Source organism: Rhipicephalus microplus, chromosome 6, assembly GCF_043290135.1.
Source record: "Rhipicephalus microplus isolate Deutch F79 chromosome 6, USDA_Rmic, whole genome shotgun sequence".
NCBI lineage: Eukaryota > Metazoa > Arthropoda > Arachnida > Ixodida > Ixodidae > Rhipicephalus > Rhipicephalus microplus.
In genome coordinates this window covers 67,341,454-67,364,440 of record NC_134705.1, presented here as the reverse complement: position 1 = coordinate 67,364,440, position 22,987 = coordinate 67,341,454, and the positions used below count along the sequence as shown (strand labels likewise).

The window sequence follows — 22,987 nt, the reverse complement described above, 5'->3', positions numbered from 1 at the left end:
CTTTTTGTGCTTTCTGGATTCGTATACCACGAAAATCCAGAATCGTTCTTTCGGTTGTGAGCTGAATGCGACATCCCATGACGCTGATATTTCCTGAACACCAGCGCTCACTGTCAAGCTGTGTGAGGCTGAGTTTCGTGTCCACGTACACCACTGCACACGCCGATGTGTCAGTGTCTTCAGAGATGCCATAGCCGTCGTAACGTGGTGAGTGCGTAGTGGGACAGTTCATCTCTTGCGAAACGAAAACGACAGCTTTTTTTATTGTTACGGGATAGCTCCCATCATAGGATCATGTCTGTTTTTTTATTGAGCGACAGTTCCACTGAATCACTGTCGGGATGTCTCCCCCACCATCCCAACCGCCGTCACTTTGGTGCTTACCGCAATTGAGGAGCTGAGCCATGCTGCAACTGAGTAGACTGCGTCGGTACTGTTGGAGCAGACAGTAAAGTCTGCAACAGTACTATCGAGGTAGTGGTGACACCTCCAAAACAGAGCGCTCTATTGAGCGTAAAACTCTCCATGACTGTGCTAATGCATCTTTAGATAGATCTCTCAATCATAGTCTGCACTTTCACCATAATGTTGTGCTCCAATCGCATGAGACGAGCGAAGAAGAGTGCTTCGTAATCGGGCTGCGGCTCAAGCGTCGATTGAGATGCCTGTTGCTTATTGTACATCTGTTCGGTAGCACCAACATTTGAGTGGGATTGACGATGGCGGTGGAATTTTAACACGTGTTCTCTTTTTTGGTAACGTGGCAGCTGGTGAAGTCTGCTCTGCAATTTAAGCACAGATCGTTTTAAGCACGAAAAGACTGCTAGGGTCTTGAAAACATTAGCAAAGGTTTGTTTATCGTGGTCAAAATGCCCAGGTGCATATCCGGTTGATGGGGCATCGCGTGGTACAGTGTAACAACTGTGCCTTAAGATAGCTTTTTTAGGGCACTCCTGACCATGCCACTTTAATTTCAAGGTCTGCTGGTTGCGCTGACGGTTCGTAAACTACGTGAGAAGCTGTAGGTTGATTTTTACACGTTATCGGCAGTCTCGCGTACTTTCGAAGTGCTGACCACCATGGTTACGGCATTTCGGTACCTTGTTTAACAGGCATCATTGCTGTCATGTTGCTTTTTATTACACACGGTACAACGCGGGTTCTTGAGATTGAGACAGTGCTGTTTCTTGTGGACTAATTTGTGGTACGTCTTACAAGCATACACCTGTGATTCTAAAGGGTAAACTCTTATAGTAGAAGACTTGAGCCTCAATTTGTACGGAAGCTTTCTTTTTTCAAAAGTGACTACAACAGCGCCTCTCGTACCAATTAGACAATTAGACGAGCGCTGATTATTTGGCACGATCGGCAGTGCAGGTTTCTTATGAGGTGACTTGTACCAGTGGCATCATCTGAGGGCTAGAGTCACAGGCATGGCGGCACGTGGATGCAGGAAACAGACAGGAGACAGGAGACAACTTGACGTCTGATTATCTTGGTTACGTTCTATGCAGTTAACGGCATCTGTGGTGCAGGCCCGTCTTCGCACGACCAAGTTGCTGCTGCATTGGGAAGTCGAGTGAAATTGTGGGCCATGCGCTGACTTTTTCTGGCCTCAGAACGCTGCCACTTCTTTGATGACATCCACCGTGCTGCATTCCTTGAACATGAGAATGTTTAACGCATTACCTGCAGTAACTTTCACGATGTGTGCTGCTTTCTTGGTTGCTTCCATGCCACTGTCTGCTTTTCGGCAAAAGGCGAGCACGTCCTGTATGTAAGTCACGAAGGACTCTGCTGAGGTTTGCGCTCAAGATGCCAACTCTTTCTTGGCCGCTGCCTTTCTACCCACCGATCTCTGAAAGGGGCGTGCATCATTTCCTTGCACGCATCCAATCTTCTAATTTCTTCTTTGTGGTTCTCGAACAGCACTTTTGCTGTTCCTTTCAAGTAGAATAAAATGTTAGCCAACTTACGAGTTTCATCCCAGCAGTAATTCTTACATGCACGCTCGTACAACGGCAACCATTCTTTAATGCCGACATCAACAGTGCCACAGAACGTGCCAGAATCTTTTAGCCGCAGAAGGACAACAAATGTTGCTGTGTTCGCCCCGGTGGTAGCGGGTTCCTGGTCTGCCATGGTGGAAAAATCTTAATATCGGCCACTCCAGAGCTCCGTTATATTACGTTGCACCCAGCCCCTCCACCAAATGTGACAGGGGTTAGATAGAGTATCAATGAAATAAACATATTTACAAAGTATACAGACAGAATCAAAGACAGCGGCCGCCAAGATGCAGGAACAGCAGTAACAACCTCATGAGTGCGATTGCATTGATCATCTTCATTGTCTACCTAACACTCTCTTGTTGCCGATGTCGTGTAACAATATAAATCTTAATGTATGCAGTGTTTCAGATATTCATTCATCCTAAATATTTCGAAATTTATTTTCTGTGGAGATTTTTGTAAAATAGTTTGTTTTTACTTAGGCTCAAGTCTTTATTTTTTTTATTTTCAAGAAGCAGATCAGGGGCGCATAGCACAGCAAAATTGCGATCTTCATGCAAGATTGCGATGAAAAGTGACCGTGTAGCAGCACATAATCCGGGTCATGGTTAATACGGATCACCCTGATCGCGATTAAAAGGGCCCGTGTGACACCGGTATTAGTCTTCGAGCAAGTTGCCTTTTTTGTCTTGAACACAATATTTTTCGATGATAGTGCAATTTTGTTCGAGTTGGTTGAGGCATCAGTTTTCATTCAAGGTCTTTCTGCAGAGTGAAAGATGTCACCACCTTCTTTCTTTGTCACTGGCTTCCTTTGGCTATCGACGTGAGCATGTTCTGATTTAGCGCATTATTATTTCGCCACCAGCTAGGGTGTGGTAGAGGACGTAAAATGGCACTGTGGCCCACGCGTATGAATTCGCCTAAAGTATTGTGTTTACTGAAACCACTTAATTTAGGTACCACGCAACATTTTAAAATGTGAATACGTACAGTTTCAGCGTTATGGAAACTTCTCCTGTTCTTTGTAGATGTATGTTTCGCATATTTGTTAGATGACAATCTATATTCTTAGGCTATGTATAGCAAGAATATGTAAAAGATGGTCAGGCAGTTGAAGTTAACTATTCTCTAGGAGCGAAGCTTCTTCGCACGATTCCCTTCATCACCACCGTCGAAGCCCCCCCCCCCCCCCGCATAGCCAACGCAACCCCCTGCGCACCTACCGCTTTCTCATTTTTTATTAGGGGCGAAGCTCCTTAGGGCGTGGGCTGTGCGTCCCCTGTAGCCTGTATGTAGCCACCTCTAGTTTAGTTCTTGCAGTGTTCACTAGATGGCGGTACCGTCCCCTGTATGTAGCCACCTCTAGTTTAGTTCTTGCAGTGTTCACTAGATGGCGGTACCGTCTCCTGTATGTAGCCACCTCTCGTTTAGTTCTTGTAGTGTTTACTAGATGGTGGTACTTGTAGCTGATGATGAAAAGATGCAAGATGTTATAAACTAGAAAGCGGTACTTGTAGTTGATGAAAGACGCGAGATCTTATAAAATAGGAATGATGTCACATATGGCGCGTGTCATTGGTTGAAGGCAATCGTTCGATTTAGTGCGGCGACGTACGCTAGGGGGAGCGATGTAATAAAATCGAGTGGGCAAAATGTACAGAGGATTCATGGTTTACCAGGTTTACCTCCGGAGCTTCGCCCACTCATCATCATTCACTTCGTGGATATGGCGGAATTTTTTTTGTCCCTGTTTTTACCCCTAAAACCAGCGAACGCGAGCAACAATCGCTTCATTTGGTCGTCTTCATACCAGGGACATTTTCGGGGTTTCACTGCGACCGAAGGTTGGTTTGTAGCCAGGGCTGGCTCGCACTGCACTTCGCGGGCTAGACATTCACTCACTCAGTCGTTCACGCCACCGAGTGCAGCAGATGCTTTCCCCACCCGCTAAACACCCAATGCCCTCCCCGCTTCCGACCCTACCACCTTCATGAAAGCCAGTAGCGAGATGACGCGCATAGCCGTTTTTGGCCCATATCTAAAGAGCTTCGGTCATCAGTTCTAATCGAACGCGCTAGTGTTTTCTTCGAGGTGAATAATTTATCGGCAATTGCGCAGTTTGAGTAGAAATTGTAGCATACATTGGAAAATATGCCAGAGAGAAAGTCTGCAGCGGAAAGCTCGGATATGAAGTAGTGGTAGTGCTGGTTGGCTACCCAAACAAGGGTTAACAAATACCAGGACAGGTAGCAAAGAAACACAAACCGGACAAAAAAAGGGAGAGTAAGACGAGAATTGAATTCCAGATAAAGTGATCAAGTGACCTCAAGCTATTTTTGTGGGAGCAGCAAGGACAGTCGTGAGCAGTGCATTCAATTTCTCTTATGAAATTTTTAGAAATCATTCTTGGTGAAGCTAGTCTTTTTGCCTGTAGTTACCTTGTCACTAATGTACTATAAAATTGATTTGTGATAGATGCAGATTGTTCCTTTGCACTGAACGTGGAGGGAGAGCGGTAATGCTCTTGAACATTCTGTCTTCGACGCCTGTGATCATGATGATAGCAGGGCAAAAAGATGACAACACAAAAAGAACGACACACGACAGGCGCTGATCTAACGACCATTTGCTGTAATAAATAAGTACTAGCTGTTACCATCGCGTGCGGTACTACTATCATGCATGCGACGCAGATGGGCATTCATATCATTTGGTGTGTCCTTAAATATCATATGGAGGAACAAATGGGCATCGTTTATTTACAGCGGCCGTACTCTGGCCATTTATTGTAGTGGCAGCAGCACTGGCGTCGCAATGAAGAAGATCGAGACGCTCACTCTTCCGAGAGGCAAGTTCACCTGCCACGGGCCTGCGCGTGCTCGCCTTCGAGTCAGTCATTAAATTACTTGTGATCACAATGGTCATGTCACGCTCAGTCACTCTCTCTGAGGAAAGACCGACTCTTCGCCGGTGAGTGAGGTCGATCGTCAGCAAAATTAGGTGATGTGTGAACCTCCAAAACGCTCCGACTATGACGATCGCTCCTGAAGACGATGCCGCGCCTGCCATAAAGGCAGTGATCAACTATACTGACCTGAACAAAAGCTCTCATGTGCCGACTCCCGAAGGTGATTGCAGGAGTCCAGGTGCACTTCAACAGTTGTTTTAGGCGAAAGTCCATGTCAACTTCCATATCCGACTGACCCATTTTCATGATCTACACATCATGAGTTACAACATGTCTACCCCCGCGTTCCTGATGCGGAACACGAATCCGCATGCATCTAACAGGAATACAGCATACCTACGACAAGCCGCAAGCGTACTTTACTTCTACCCGGCGCGTTGGCCCCCCACTTGCTATGCCTTTCACCAAGCGTAGTGCACACGGCACGGTTGTTCGGGACCGATGTTTCCGCGTCCATCAACTTGACCTCTCGTGAATGTACGTCGACCACAAAAAAGCACACGCACACAAATTCCTGTAGGCGGAGCTGTGCCGCCACAGACGTGAGTACCAGAACGACCAGCGCACTGCTTCCAGTCGACATTCATGTCAGCGCCGTGTGCGCAATCGAAGACGCCATCGTGGCTGTTGCTCCTCATTGTTGTGAACGTAGATCGACTGCGACACATCGTACGATTTTGACCACACCACCCACACAAGCTCTTGAAGCACTCGCACAACTTTGTCTGCAGGCACCTATGCTTGAACTGTAGGGGTGCAACTATAACGCAAATGGATAATAAATACATTCACTAAAATTGTTACTTTACGTTGGTAGACCAAGATCACTTAGAATGAGATGGTATCTTGAAAGAACATTATTCGTTGCAGATTGTTGATCTCATAATAAATAGATCACAGTTAGTAATGTTTTGCGTAACGAGACTATATACTGACTGATGTCCTGCCCCAATAATACCATGATGTCGTTTGATCTATTGATGTCCTCAACACAATGGTGATGCGCACAGAACTTGGTGAAATATAAGGCAAAAAAAGTGAGAAAAACAACAGTAATAAAAGCACAAAATGGAGGATTCTCAATTATATGACTTTTAGATTATTCTAAAAACGATATCTAGGGTAGTTTTGACGGCTTACTGAGGCCAGAAAACAAAACTTGAAGTTTTTACAGTTTTCTACTCCATGCGGCTTGTGTCAACATCACACTGGCTGCAAATTATTGTTGGCAATTGAAACATGCCGCAAAGAGGGATCACTGTAACACCGCGTGGTACCTGCACAGGAATTGCAGGTAGCGCAAACTTCTGAAGGCCTATTTTGTATTCGCCAACTCTACTTAAATGGCAGATTGAGCGCATTCAGAGGAATACTTGATGTTATTAAGGGCGTATTTTGTCACTGGAGTGACAACCTAATGGCAATACTATGCTTTTCCAGGTGATTTTTCGAGACTTATTTTCAATGCATTACTTTCACGTCATTTGGGACGCCATGGTGCAGCCTTCGTTTGATGTATTTAGATAATTACTCGAAATATAGCCCTCCCTTTTCACCCTTTTTGCGAGTTAGAGTGAGAATAAAAACGACGGCTTGTCACGGATAGCCTCAAAGCGATCTACACTATAAAGATACGGTCAAACGCGTCCAATGTTGATTTTTGGTTTCTCGTTTTACCAGTCTGCAGAAACAAGGGAAAATGGCTAGCTGCAGCATGTTGTTTTACAGGTTATACGCATTCCTTCTCATTAGACACTGTTGCGTCCAGCGATCTCAAGTAATGGTTCGCAGCCGCATCGTCAGTGATATTCAATTGTTGTAAGAACTCAGTGAAATAGTCTAGCACACGTGAATTATTACAAATTGAATAGCATGCACTACGTTCAAAAAGAGCAGGGTATTTATCGCCATGGTCAGGTACGTTAGCAAAAGTAATTCTTAGCCCAACTAGATTTTTTTTAGATATAGGTATTGGTTCTTCGCTTTTCTTGGGTTTAAAATTGTAGTTCTCTATTGCGTGTTTGCTTGTGCTTTACAAATGGCTTAAAAAAACTGACTTGTGAATAAAAAGCGACAAATGACGTTCGAACTGAAAGACCTCCATGCCCGAAACACAAATGGGAGAAACACTGCGACATATAGGAAAGGCAGAACATACTAACAGTGTCTAATATGAGCTCCACGAAAGAATGAACTTTACGGCCGTCAATAAAAACGCCGCAGATAAAGGATTGTCTGAATAATACCTCATCACGGGCTGCCGTCATTGGGACTTGTCACAATTTCATTACAACAGTGGTTAATGGGCACGGGAATGCTTGAATAACGCCTTACTTATGCACGCTATTGCAATGAGTCATCGAATTGCACATTGCTGACGAGTGCGTCCTCATAAAGTCTAGCAGGAGTGGAGCAGACAGCCGACAGCAGCGTTGCTCAATGTCACATTGAAGTCATAGTTATAAACGCGAGAATATAGTTGTGAGCTCTTGCGTGTTTTTTGTTAATGCAGTTTCTCCCCCAACTCCGTTCTTCAATGTGATACTTGTTTATTGCAATACAAATAAATACGGATGTAAGGCAGATATACACGATCCCTCAGATGCTATTCAAAGCGTGTTTACAGGAGGTTCTAAGAGCCTTAGATTGGGAAGAGTTACGGATATGAGTTAATAGAGAGCACCTCAGTAACCGGCGATTTGGTGATGACATTAGCTAGATGAGTAACTGAGGGGATAAATTGCATCTCATGATTACTAAACTGGACACGGAACGCAGTAGAGTGGGCCTGAAAATTATTATGCAAAAAATTGAAGTGATGTGCAACAATATACTCCTAAAACAGCACTATGTAATAGGTGGAGACAGCTTGAAGTTGAAAAAGAACATGCATACGTACGACAAGTAGTAACCAAGGAGCCAAACCATGAGGGTGAAATGACTAGGAGAATGGAGATGTGGTGGATCGCATTCGGCAAGCATTCTCAAAGTATGAATGATAAGCTGCCCCTAACCTTCAAAAGTAAGGTATATAACAACTGCATCTTGACAGTACTTAGCTACGAAGCAAAAACCTGGTGGCATACAAAGAAAGTTTAGCTTAATCTGAGGACGACTCAGCGATAGATGGAAAGGAAAATGATAGGTGTAAGCTTAAAAGGCAAGAAGTGAGCAGAGTGGGTCAGAGAACAAACCGGGGTTTATAACATCATAGTTGAAATCAAGAAGAAGAAATAGACATGGGCCGGGCATGTAGCACGTAGGCCGGAAAATTGTTGGCCATTTAGGGGAAGTGACTGGATTCCCAGAGAAGGCAATTGCAAGAAAGCATTGCAGAAAGTTAGGTGGGGTGAAGAGATTAACAATTGGCAGATCCCACGTACAGTGGAAATCGATCATATGCGAAGCACGAATGAGAAGTGTTGATATGTCACTTCAAGATTCAAGATTCAAGATTGTTTATTGTCTCTTCTTCATTTTCACCAAATACATGCATGAATGTCTGGATCCTTAGCCTATTGGCTAGTAATGGATCCATTAAAAACATAATACAAATGAATCAGGGGCTATGTATGTACAACCACAAGTATGGGGGGGAAATGTAGTATATGCAGGTGTTCAAAAAATATTCCATAAAAAGCATGTGTATGAATAGGAAAGGCATATTCAAGATAAATTACAGTGCTAAAAACAAACGCTCGGTTTATACAAAAACTATGAATAAGACAGCTGTGTATAGTTCTCATTGCAATAACACACATACAGAAGACCACACGTCAGGACTGCAGTACATCGTCAGTGGTAGAGGCTGCAAATTTTATCGTCGTCCCCAAAACAGCAGCAGTAGGAAACACATGTACAAGGTATTATAAGTTGATGTTATTTTCAATTTTTATTTTTTTCCCTACTTTTTGTTCTTCGATAAGTTGGATGTTGTGTGATGCAAGAAAAAGTCTTTTAAAGCCTGATGTACCCTGGTTGATTGTAAAACGGATGACGGGAGATCATTCCAAACTTTAACCCCGGCGTACTTGAGACGGCGTTGTTCGTATGTGTTATGAGAGAGAGGGATTAAAAATTTGCCTTCGGAGGCAGAGCGACTAGTTTTACCTGGTGTTTGGAAAATAGTTCTAAGAAAGGGGAAGTTGTTACAAATTATTTTATATACCAAGAGAGTTATACGGTAATCTCGTAGCGTAAGCATGGGCATTATTGCGGTTTTGGAAACTAGAGGCTGAGAGGGTGTACGAGGGGGAACATGGTTTATTATTCTCAAGGCTCTCTTTTGTAGGAATATTATGTGCTTGATGTATGTGTGATAGGTGAATCCCCAACACTCGATGCAATATGTTATCTGAGATTGGAACAGAGAGAAGTAGATGGTGCGCAAGATATTAGTTTCAAAATGCTGTCGAGCTTTGGTCAGGGTAAAACAGACAGAGGAAAGTTTCTTCCCCAGTGTGTCTAAATGGGGCTTCCAGTTTAACGCATCGTCCAGCATTACGCCTAAATATGAGATCCTACCGACTTTTTCTATTTCTTTATCATTGACTTTCAGCTTGCCCATAGTGAAGTCTACAGGCTTGCAAGGGGATTTAAAAACTATATATTTGGTTTTATCGGTGTTTAAAGTAAGCCTATTTGTTGTGAACCACTCGCTGATTTTTAAAAGTTCGTCGTTTAAAATATGTGCCGCAGTATGAAGTGACGGGGTGGTGAAAACTAGCGCTGTGTCATCCGCGTACATTACAGCACTTACCCTAGAAAGAGAATTGGTTAAATCGTTAATATATAACGTAAAAAGAATGGGTCCGAGAACGAAGCCCTGTGGTACTCCCGCATCTACTGGTCTTAAACTGGAAACATGCTCGTCAATAACTGCAACTACCCTTTGGTATCGCCCATTTAGATAACTTTTAAAAAACTGGAGGGACTGGCCTCTGAATCCGTATCGCTCAAGCTTTTGGCTTACTATTTCAAGATGAACTGTATCAAACGCTTTTCTAATGTCTAGAAACACACCTATAGCAAATTGGTTGTTGTTGAGGGCCTCATTAATTACATCTGTCACGGAAAGTACTGCAGATAGAGTTGATTTGGTATTCTGAAAGCCATGTTGGTCCGGCGATAGAATACCGTTTTTATGCAGGAAACTTTTTACTCGCATCGCTAATAACTTCTCGAACAACGTATTAATGCAGCTTAAGACGGATATAGGTCTGTAATTGTTGAGTTCATTTTGGTTTCCAGTTTTATAAATTGGGGTTACTTTAGCTATTTTTAGAATTTTAGGCGATATACTCGTATGGAACGCTTTATTAAAGAGGAATAATAAGGTTGGAGCTAGGATTTCTATATTTTTTGTAAGGACCGAAATAGGTATGCCATCAATGCCTTTAGCCTTCCCTGAATTCAAATTTTTAGCAGTTGCTATAACCTCTGTTTCAGTTATGTCGATGTAACCAAATGACGGTCCATGCCAAGGAGGTAAAGAAGGTTCTTTTGGTGAACTTAGGCCACTATGCAGGTTTGAACCGACAGAACAGAAGTGCTCGTTGAACTGATTTGCAAGATTCTGCATTTTTGGCATTTCAGGAAGGACTGTTTTTGATGGAGTTGGCTGTATAATAGAGTCAATAACTTTCCAAAGTTTGCCTCAGTCATTGGAAGTTGAAGTTACTTGTTTCTTGTAGTAGAGTCGCTTCTGTTTACGCATAGCTGCAACTGCTTTGTTTCTATATATTCTAAACTGGTTTTTGTAATAAGAGTTCCCTCTGTTTTGTTTCATTTTGGTGTACCAGAAATCGCGCGTTTTTATAGCATTTAGTACGTTAGCTGTCATCCATGGACATATTGGATGCGTATGGTACGTTTCTTTTATTTCTTTACTGCTGTCCTTGATAATCGACTTTATCCGTTCGACTAGGGTCCGACAATGTTCGCTAACATCCATACCGTTAAGGTCCTCAAAATTGGCTGCAGAGAGCAGCTGCGAAACCCTGTCGTAATCAAGCCGTGTAGTTTAGCCATGAAAATTATTGCTGGTTATGTGGTTGTTGCCGAGGCGATATAGGAATGCTATTGGCAAGTGGTCAGCTACAGGAAAGTCGTATGTTCCTGAAAGGGAACTGACAGGTTTGAAGTTGCATAGGACATGCTCCAAGCATGCACAGGTGTCTGAAGTGATGCGAGTAGGATATAAAATGAGATTTCATATCCCACTCGCTGAATCGCTGAATCGTATCGTTGTGCTTCAAATCAGCACAACGATACGAGGCGAAAGTAAGTGATGCCGTACCTGTCTTCTGTGTCATGTTTATCATGTTTGGATGTCTCGTATTCCTTCGTTATCTATTCACGTCACGTGATACCAAATTTAGTATAGGTCGAGCTAGCGAGATGGATGAGAGCACGGTGTGAGCGTGGTATGTTCTCATGTTCTTACATGACACGCGTGTCAGGATTATCATGTTTGCACCAGTCATATATTTCGTCCCATAATACCGATTTTGGTACAAGTGAAGCTAGCGAAATGGCCGCCAGCGCATCATGAGTGTGGCATGCAGTCATGTTGTCAGACGACACGCATCTCATGATTATCATATTCGCAGCAGTCAGATACCTTCGTCATTTATTCACGTACTGTTACACCAAATTTGGCATATGTGACGCTAGTAGCGAAATGGCCGCGAGTGCATCATGAGCGTAGCATGTAGTCATGTTGTTACATCACATGCATGCCATGTTCATCATGTTTGCACCAGTATTATATCTTCGTCACCCATTCACGTCCCGTAATACCGAATTTGGTGTAAGTGAAGCTAGCGAAACGGCCGCCAGCGCATCACGAGCCGGACTTGTAGTCATGTTGTTACTTGACATGCATGTCATGAGTTTCATGTTAGGGTCTGTCATTTGTGTTCGCCATGCAATCTTGACATACCATAACAGTTTCGCAACATGCCTAGGTACGAAACCACCGCAAGAGCTGCATTGTGACAGTCACGACATACTTGTCATGACTTTCGTGTTATGACTAGTAGAATATGCTCTTCATACTGTCATGTTATGCCATACAAAGTTTCGTAACAATACCATTATCGAAACGGCCTGGAGATCTAAAAGTAGTAGTCGTCAGCTAGATAGATAGATAGATAGATAGATAGATAGATAGATAGATAGATAGATAGATAGATAGATAGATAGATAGATAGATAGATAGATAGATAGATAGATAGATAGATAGATAGATAGATAGATAGATAGATAGATAGATAGATAGATAGATAGATAGATAGATTCAAAGTCGACGAAGTTCGCTAAGAAATGCTTCGCCTTTAAAATAGGGTTAACCTTGCTATGCTTTGGCACAGACGGAAAATTTTCTGCTTTGGCGCCCTGCGTATTTTTAACCTCAACTCACATCCGATATTCAATACTCTCCATCCGTTCACAAAATTGAACGTTTTTTAAGGGCTTGGTTTTTAGGAACTTGATTTGGTGACGAAAGAATTGAGTGTATATTGGGGACATTCTAAGTTGCCTGCCTTATACCCGCTTGGATTTAGCGTAATATATACCTAAAGCTGCATGTTTCACGGATGTAGACTTTGTTACAATCGGTGCGAAGAATTCTGCTTACAATGCTCGAGAACTACTACTTTTCGAGTTTTTTATTCGCCGTCCACACAGCTTGTCTGAGCTTGCGCCTAGGCACATGAACATTGTCGGCCTTACACACATGGATGATTCGGGACAAGCTTTCTTTTACGGTGGTGACGTACAGCACAAGAACATTTTTTTCTCTTTTCCTTCTCATGAGTGGCTTGGAAGTGTTCGGTATTGGATGAGCTAGGCTCTCGTCAACGGCTTGACTAACCGAACTTGAGTAGCCCGAAGATAGGAGTTCAAGGCGTGGCGGGGCCTAAGTAGGCCGCTTGGTCCGCCAGGGTGGAGGAAGTTTCTCCGCAAGGCGCACGATTGAAGTGACTGCCGACTTCTTGTGACCCATGACATACGCAGAGCTGAAGCTATGGGACGTGCTGGTGTGTGTTTCCTTATTGAAGGTGCAAAATGACGATATACTGCCGTCGCATTTTACGACCGCAGCCAAAATTGTCAAATGACCATCAACTTCCTTCACTATCGAGAACTTCACAGCTAGTTCTTTGCTTTTAAATTGCAAAAGGGAAACGCTCAAAGCCGAGTTAGAAACAACGAAGAAACAGTCGTTCACGTAGCGTAAGAATACGCTTGCAAGCGGTGTGATATTCATCAGGGCACGTCACTCCGGGGCTTACACTGTCAAGTTTGTTATGGTCCCTGAAATTGAGGCCCTCATCACGGTTCTATGTTATTGTTTAAAGAACGTTGTTTTAATATGAGGCGTGCATTTCTCATACGAAAGTCTGTAGGTCTGCTGATAGCATGGAACTTGCCATACAGTTCACGACAAAACTATATGGTTAATTCTGCACACACAAATGCGTCTATGTGCGTGCATGGGTGTGTGCGTGCGTGCGTATGTGTGTGTGTGTCCATGTGTGTGCGTACTTGCGTGTACTTTATAAATCTTCGAAACTCCACAATAAGTGGCAGCTTCTACTGAATATTTAGAACTGTATTTCTAATTAACACGCACTCTACGAAAATCTGTTGAATTCATTGAAGGTTTATAGGACACAGAAATGACGCAGCTTAACAAGACATAGTGTATCCAGGCGCAATAACACAAACAGCAATCCTGCTTTTTTGCGGCTCTTCTGCTTCAGCTTGAAATATGTGCTTGAAATACTGCATCACATGCCAGAGGCCAAAAGTGGCACCGTACTTGGCGTGGACATTGGGGACTATCATGAATATAGTAAAATAGTCAATGATTAGGGCAGTTGAAATGATATACTTCATGTGTTGCAGAAGTACGAAGGACATTTGTACAATCAGTCATGAACTTCGCAAAGCATATTAGTGCTTCAAGACAAAAAGAAGCTTTGAAAAATGCAGACAGATTGTGGGGCCGATGTACATATTGAAATTTGCAACTATGTCTTCAGTGCAATATAAGGAGCAAGCCGTGTCGCCTAAAAACGACAGCCACATTAAAATTTTAGCAGAGCTCGAGCTCTTGAATATTGTGATTCCGAGTATTGCGAAAGTTCATACTTCTGTATAATGCATCATAGCAGCTTTTAAGAAATAGTGCATCATAAAACATTTCCAAATGTTCATTCCAATTTCATTATCGCTAAGAAATAAAGCGTGCTGATGCTTTTACGCGGCTGTTTTTTTTTACTTGTGTGAATACAGCACTCCATCTGGAATCACTGTTCTTCCTCACAAATAGAAAGATGCTGCATAAAACCATCACAATTATCTCGCAGGTATATTTAAAAAAATGAAGAAAATGAAAGGGGAGCTTTTCAATGGTCATCGGCACCTTTAGTACAAAACCTTGCTTATGAGAAAGAGGAAATCCATGTTGTTGTTAGACGTATTGGTTTCATCCCCTAGCTTTTCTGCACCCTCTGGCTTATTTATATAGTCAAATGAAATCTTTAGAGGCCAACTTAAATACCAGATTTTATTAACAAATCTTACTATCGTTCAGATTATCTGTATAGTAAAAACGTTTTCATGTGCCTGAATGAAACACTAATTATTGGCGCAGAGAACGTGTGAAAAAAATGGCAGCATATCCACGGAGGGAATGATGAAGGGTGGAGTGAAGCATGCGTCTGTCCATTCGTTCTTGCTTCCGTCCGTCCATGCGTCCGTCTGGGTCACCGTCCGTGCATCCATTCGCCCGTCCATGCGTGCATCTGTTCGTGCATCCGCACGTCCTTCTCTGCGTCCGTCCCTGCGTTCGTTCATGCATCTGCCCCTCAGTCCGTCCATGCATCCATCCGTCGATGCAGCCGTCCGTGAGTCCGTCCATGCATGTGTCTGTGTGCCCGTTCGTCCATCTTTTCAACACCCAAAGTACCGCCATCTCGAATCTATTCATCACATATTCCCGATATAGAAGCACCGCCATACAGCAGACATTTCAAGGACTAAACAAGAGGTGGCACATGCACACTTTCTTACGGCTTGCGCTTCGTGTCTACTTCCCACCTTTAACCACCTCGACTTCATGGTATATGCTAGTTCACTGTATTCATGGCACTGCGGCCCAAGGCTCGCTAAACCTTTTTAAAACGAAGGAGCTTACGCACGGCGACTATAACGTAGCAACCCTTTCTTGTCAGATGTTTCTCAATGTACATGCCAATAGCTGCTAATGGGGAATGAAAAACAAGAGAATTGGGCTTTTACATTCTTAAGGCTTGCGCTTCGTACCTACTTCCTACCTTTAACCACCTTGAGTTCATGACATATACTACTTCACTGTATTCATAGCACTGCGTCTCAACGCTCGCTAAACCTTTCTCAAGGTTGTTGCGTTGTTGCGAAAGGGTTGTTGCGTATAACGCAACAACCCTTTCTTGTCAGATAGTGCTCAATGTACATGTCAATGGCTGCTACTGGGTAATGAGAGACAGGAGAATTCGGCTTTTAGTTAACGCGCACCCTACGAAGGTTTTATTGTTAAACGACGCACAGGAGAAATCTCCCACCGGCACCACTTTGCAGGACAAAACGTAAGACTGGTTACACACTACGACTACGACTACGAGGGACGAACGGGTGCCGCTATAAGGAGCTTCTCCCCTAAAAAGGGCTGTGATTTGTACGCGCACAATATTTTACACTGATTTTTTGGTAAGCACATTAGCTGACTATGAACACTTAAAGGCAAGTTCACGTAGCTTACTCGATTTACTTATGAACATAATTTCGAAAGTTCCAGCTCGTACCTCTTTGTAAGTGCATTCGATTTCATTATGAGTATTACGTACCATAGTAAAATATGCTTTGATATCTGGAGTTGAAGCAAAAATAGAGGTTGTTTAACTCGACTGCCTTAGTTAAGGAGCCTGAAAGCTATTGAATGCGGAGCGTTCTATTGTCGCACCTACTCCCAAAATTGGCCTCAGTGTAGGCATTGGAAACTCCCCTGCGCATGCTCGCGTTTCTCGACTTGCGCCGCATGCTTGCGTTTCGTTTCAACTGTTGCTCCCCCTCCTCCTCTCACCTCGCAATGCGCCCACAAGCAGTGTCTGCTAGTAAAAATTGACCGGTCGTGCTGCACATCCGTTCACTGGCCACCACGTATATGTTGGCACTGGATCACACATCAGCGTCCTACCACTCGTTGAAGGAAACGCTTCTCTTTAATTCAATAATAAATAATATCAAAGATGAAAGAAGAATAGAGCAATCTCAAACCATATCTCATTGCGTAACATTCACGCGATACCCCGAGTACTCCACGTAGCATTTACTCGAGTTCCCCCCGTGTGAAAGTGCGGGTGGCTTTTTGACGTTTTAGTCATGAAACATCTGAGTGCCCCCGATTGTAGGAATGTCATACCGTCGCCATGGTCCTCAACCATCAGCGCTACTTGTCACGTTACGGTACATCATGAATAGGTATCTAACGTGATAACATGATAGATACCACCACTCACCAACGGGGGTCCACATGATGCACAATATGAGTTCAAGGTTCATGTTACTGCCTAGAAGACTATATTTGTATCCGCGTGCTGTCGCAATCCCCAACTAATATAATAAGTTGTAGAAGCGAAGCAGCTCTCTGTCTAGCCCGTGTAAAGCTGTTCTTCCGTATCTCCCTACCAGCGCGCCCCACCGAGTTTCCCCCGCCTCAGTTGTTGGAATGATGCCCAGTAGGTCAGGTCGCAGCTGCGCGTCGACTTCACTCTCTCTCTCCCATGCAGCAGTCGCCAGCTTCTCCCAGCACACTTAGGGGGTGTCGCTCCTCCGCCCACTCTCAAACACACTTCTCTCTCACGTCGCTCACTTCACGCCGAGTGGAAACCTGCTTTTGGCTCCTTTGTCGGCGTTGAAAAATACACAAAACTGAACCCACCTTCCGTGTCTTTGCATTTGAAAGAAACGTTTACTCGAGTAAAGGTTACCCCGAGTGTCGCTCCAATTAGTTCTTCCAGCCCCCGCGTCGACACCTCTTTCACCAGGGTCGACGGTGTGCACACCGCTGCCGCTTGGCATTCGATCATGGTTCTCTTCGAAAAGATAGTCAGTAAATTTCTTAATGCGCTTAGGTTTCTTATCTAAGACCAGATAGAAAAAAGCGCACCACAACGGTAAAGTAATATCAATGAAAGATTACTTCTTGAGACATATCTACACAGTTACAGTACATTGGTGTGTGCGTGGCTAGAAAATAATTCTGGTCTATACTATGCCTACTGTTAATAAAATGTGCTTCGCTACCACACAAAAACATAAATTTTTGCCTAGCAGTGGTCTGACAATTCACGACGGAATTTGAAAAGGAGCTAAAGTTTCTGATCGATCCACCGCGGTGGTCTAGTAGATATGGCACTCGGCTGCTGACCCTTAGGTCATGGAATTGAGTCTCGGTGGGGGTGACCGCATTTGATATGAAGGCAAAAATGTTTGATATTCATGTGCTTAGACTTAGATGCACAGATGCACGTTAAAGAACTCCGGTGTTAAAAAGCTCTGGAGCACTCCACTACAGCGTCTCTGAAAATCATGAAGTTGTTTTCGGGCGTTGAACCTCAGTTACTCTAAACTACCTAATTTTGTGATTTAGGCCAAATTGAGAAGTTCGGAGAGCCAAGAAATTGTGACAGCCTCAGCCCAAGTAACTGAATTGTTGCAGCCATTCACGTTTTCGCCTAAAAAAATAGTCCCACTGATTCATTTCGCAACGTTCTCCGAAGCCGAGGTCACATGTGCAGCAGATAATTTTATCTCGGAGTGCGTGCTCGTTGGTACGCGATTTTATGCGTGCGCCTTTGATGAATAAGTTTGGAGGCCTTCTAGCATTGCATTCTACTAATAAAGCTAACGATTGGTTGCCCAAAATAGTACCAGTTTACTGAAATGTCAAGGTTCACGTTGCAAATAGTGCAAGTAGTGAGCAAATAATTCTGTAACCACTTTGACTGGTCCTCATACATTTCTAGACAGATAGAACTGGTGTCATCTAAACGCTGACGTTTCAGCCTTTTCTCAAAAGCAATGTGCATTAAGCTCACACGTTTGCCCTTTCAGCAGGCTTTATACGATATTTATATGCGAGATCACGTACCCACAAAATTTTACTCACTGCTTTTAGAACGGGAGCGCTTTGTGAAGAGTTGCTTGCGTGGTCACATCATGATTATAATTCTGCAGCGAGTCACGTTTAGTGTCTGCACAAAAAAAAAGAATGTCGTCTTACCTCAAAACTGCGCAATGGTTGTTTCAGTGGTATTTCTTTCTGCAGAGAGCAAAAACAATCCTAATGTCAATGGTTCTCAAATACAGTCAGTTTAAAATATCTAGCAATGCACTTTATTCACTACAATAATCACTGCAGAATTACGCTGCACAAAGGCGTTAAATAAGAGCGGGTTTCTCACTAAAGAAACGCGTGAAAATATGTGTGCCGGCCGTTTCAAGCCAGTTTAAGTACATCACGCCCGAGGAAATCTGCATTTATTGTGCAACAAATGCGTACAGTGTCACTATGATATCATAAATTACACACTCATCCTACGCCTTGGCGCAATGGGCTCATGCAAAGAAGCCGGCAGTTATTTGTCTCTACAGCATATTTTAAATTTCAGCTAATCGCTATGTGGTGGTAAACGTGTTTTTGGAGTGTAGTGACACTGTGCTATCGTTGAGCTACCAGGAATGTCGACAACATGGACGCTTAAAAGGTGACGCAAGGTAAGACTCAGCATCACCACGCACATAGAGACTCAGACATTCGTAGTATCGAAACGTAGTCCACTTTTTGGTGCGATGTTGTGCAGTCGATACGTGCTTTATGTTAGCGAATTTCTCCGAAATCCTTCAATATAGTATTAAAAATTATTAGTACACGCTTTGGCCAGCGTTACCCTGACATTAGGCCTCCGCTGTGTTTTAGATGAGAAGCAGATTTGTGTCGGGCTGAATCCGGTGTGCGGCGTCAGCACTCTCACTGCGCACGTTCATCCTCTCCCCCTAATCTCCTCTCCTACGCTCCCCCACTATCACTCTCGCAACTCCGCCTCAGGGAGCGTCTGCTAAGCTACACTCACTCACCCCACTCTTTCCTCTTGTCATTATTTCTCACGTCACTTACACCACCATTGCTGACACGCGTACCGGCCTCTCTCTCCTCTCCTACGCTCCCTTTCCCTTGCCTCTTAACGCCGACGCAAGTAGCATCTGCTAGCGGCCTTCTCGATTAAAAAAAATGATTGCTCACGCTGCAAAACCCTTCACTGGCAACTCCTCATATACAGCCTCTGGATTTTGACGTCCAAGGTAGTACCAATGGAAGATGTATGCAGTGCTTAGTTAAAATATAGAAATTTTCTGCGTGTGCGTGAACGAAAAGCGGACTGTCCATGTCCGCTTTTCGGTGCTCTGTCTCGCACTGCTGGTGAGCAGCGATTGGCATGTTCTAGTTGGAAACACCAGTTCATCAATGTGTGCTTTGTACCTCTCCAGGTTACTCTCCTGCGCAGTTCTGTGATGATCGTCATTGTCCACGTTAGGCGTCACCGTAAGCGTCATCGCCCACTGCATCACATCTACACGTGGTTCCCTTTAGCACGAGATGATGTATTTTTTTTAAAGGCAGCGTCTAGAACTGGCGCGGGTTTTCGCTTGGACACGTGAGTGCAACACAGAAAACATATATCTTTAAGTCCTGCTTGAACATTGAATTTTATTCATTGTATGGGTCGGCTCATTGCTACCGACGTCGGTTTTTCCTAATGCCAATGACCGATGTCTGCTCTCGCGGTTCAAGGGTAGATATAAACCGTCGATAACATCAGCATACCGCGGCCTGTGGTATATGGGTACCTGTCACACGTCTCTAGCAGAATGGGTTTCACAAATTAATTGACAAATTTTACCCTTTATTTATTGCATGACCAGGCAGTCACATTCACCAAACCATTTTACCTTCCTTTTACAACATGTTTCTAGTAATATTTCAAAAAAGAATAATAAAATCACACGGGCGTAGGTGCTAGATTGGCAATTTGGTTCACTTTGAAATGCATCGCAGTTAAATGTGTACTGCTTGCAATAACGGTCCAACGCTCGAACCACCAGCAGACGTTGTGTTCCATAAGTAGGGGTTGCAGCGCAAGCACAAAAGTGCTGGTAGAAAAACGAACGGAAGGCGAGGATGGTGGATGGTAAACCTTTATTTCGTCAGAGAGCAACTGCGGATCTTTTCGTGTTAGACGGCCATCAAACCAAAGTTGACGGCGACCTGTGTGGCCCACTCTACAACCCTTCTCTGGCCGACTAGGTCTGAGCTGGTCAACACGGGCTCCCAGTGCTCAAGAGAGCGGGCATGCATAATATCCACCGGCGGTGGCACTATTCTACATTCCCAAAGTATGTGATTATATGTTGCCACAGCCTGGGGCCGTTTGCACTGCGGCTTCATCTCCTTTGGGTATATGTTGTTCAACAGCTAAGGGTTGGGAAAAGATCGCGTCTGCAGGTTTTTCCAGACACACTCCTGCACCTTGGTAAAGCGCTCGTGCGGGGGCGGCTAAGACTTCCATTCTAGTTTATAATGATTCGTTATGTCATGAAAAGACACCAGCCCATCTTTCGTGGACCTCTCCGGAACGGGCGGCTCACCTGCCCGGCAGACGAAACCTCGTGCATTCGGTGAACTGCCTTTTCGCAGGGTTCCCAGAGTGTGCTGGTACCTAGACAAATTGTATTTCTTGAATTTCTCGTCCTGTGGCGCCATGGAACCGAAGAAAAAAAGGAGAACACGCACGCTTACTGCCAACTGACTGTACTTTTCGCTGCAGTGCTGCGAAAATGGTGCAAACAACTTTCTCTGCTTATAAATGCAGTGAAAGTAGCTTTCATGCGTGACAAACACAGGACTCATGCATACATGCTTTACAATGCAACATGCAATGTTGCAGCTATAAGTGTTCATTGCCAATGTGCATCATATTATGTGGTTATCATAATGGCTCCGCGGTTGAAAGCCAGTACCCCACTACAGAAGGCACACATGCTTCTGCACATATTACCTTAACGTAACAATATGGGGTGCATAGCAAGTTCCAAAGGTTTCATGCAATAAGTGTTTGAAATACGCACTAGAAACGGGATGTAACTATCGCGTTTAACTCCTAAAGGAGAAGCTTTAGGGTCCCCTAACTTTTGTTACGGCACAGCTTTTTTAATTGTGCAGTGAATTCAGACATTTATTCTGGGTAGGTGATACTAGCACCACGTCGATTCCGTTCGGCTATTTCCATCTGGTCATATGGTTTACCTCTTACATGGCTGCTTATGAAGTGATATTACGTGGTTTTTGTCACATGTTGTCTAAAAGTTACGTTGCGTATTCTTAGTGAAGTTCCTACTTAATGTAAAATGTTACTTGAATTCAGTCACATAAACAATATACTCGTCAGAGCTCTAATAATCTATGGTGGACAAATAAGGTGTACCTGTGAGCGCGACGCATATGTTCATGAAAACGAAGCGAGAGCGTACCGGTACGTGATGATCGTTACTGTTCGCACTGAAAGAACATCTATTATTTTTATTCCTCCTACAACACACTTAGCCGTGTTACCAACGGGCAGAAAAAAATTAGTGTCTTTTTTTTCTTGCGACAATAACCATATATATAACGAACACCACAAATGTTGTACAGCTGCACATTAGTGCTGCAAATATTGAGACTACAGTGGCGATATTGCCGTTCCCATCATTTTTATCCTAACCGCCCCATTGTTACAAACGGCAGTCTTTTTTGTGTACTTTAACGCAAAAGTTTTCGTTTGTTAATCTATCCCTTGGCCCGCCTTTTAAACAGTTCAGCCACCGGCGAAAGTTTAAGTCCTTTCTTGACCCACAATGATCTTGTTCTGGTGGCTGATATTGTACTTGTCATAAATAAATCTATATGTAAATTATACCAGTAAATTAAAAAAGCAAATAATACGCATAGTTAAGGCACAGTATCAATACGTAAGTATTCAATAGTATTTTTCTTTTAAAAATTTTGAAATACGCACTTCCAAAGACCGCAGTATTTGTTGCACTGCGCTGACAATCCGACGCTATGAAAGAAAAAGCGAGAGTGGCTGCACTTTGCTAAGTAGACAAGATTTTATCGATTGCCTATCGCTCCACATTTAAAAAAAAAAACCTTGGTTGCGTCACACTACTTGTTCTCACAATCCACTTCCAGACAGCAGACTGCGGTCTTTCGAAGTCCATTGCAGCAAAACATATAGATAGGTAGCCAATTCATTTTTCTTTTTCTCTCTATTTATTACTTTTTAATGTCAAATCTTTTTTTGGAAATTTTAAGAATTGCTTTCGCTTATCCCCACGACACATAGATACATGAAGCGCTCAATGGGGATCCTGCCAAATGTGTACGTAGTGGTCTTCGGAACGAATGGAGAAAATACCACAGTAACAAGAACGATGGAAATAAGAATTGTGAGGAGGAGGGCAACTACCAAGAAAAAGTGTGAACTTCTGAGATGACACAGACAGTTATCCCATGAAGAGGAGACAGAAGAGGTCTCAAATTGTAGGACGAATTTTGGATAATAAATAGTTTATACTAAACGTGGCTGGATCGCCTGCTTATTCGTGTAATTTCACCCGGCTTGAAAGGCCTCTGTTAAACGGGTTTCTGTCGTGGATGGCGCGAGCGGGTGATTTGTTTAGTGCCACAATTTATCGCGTTTGCATACGTATGGCTAGTAGGTAGCCCGCTGGCATACGTCGTAATCACCTGCAAAAAGTCTTTTTTGTGGTGACAAGTGTTTACCTATACCGTTATACTAATTTGTGAATAACATATTCATGACGCAGTGCATTGAAGAGTGCCTAGTTT

The 22,987-nt window shown here is 43.5% G+C and overlaps 1 long non-coding RNA gene across 1 annotated transcript; it reads left to right on the top strand.

Annotated features, from left to right (window-relative positions):
• The first annotated feature begins 8,660 nt into the window (after window positions 1-8,660).
• LOC142764792 (uncharacterized) lies at window positions 8,661-22,720 on the top strand. Its single transcript, XR_012883888.1, has 2 exons — window positions 8,661-8,846; window positions 22,482-22,720. It is a non-coding gene; the product is annotated as an uncharacterized LOC142764792 (long non-coding RNA).
• The last annotated feature ends 267 nt before the right edge of the window (window positions 22,721-22,987 follow it).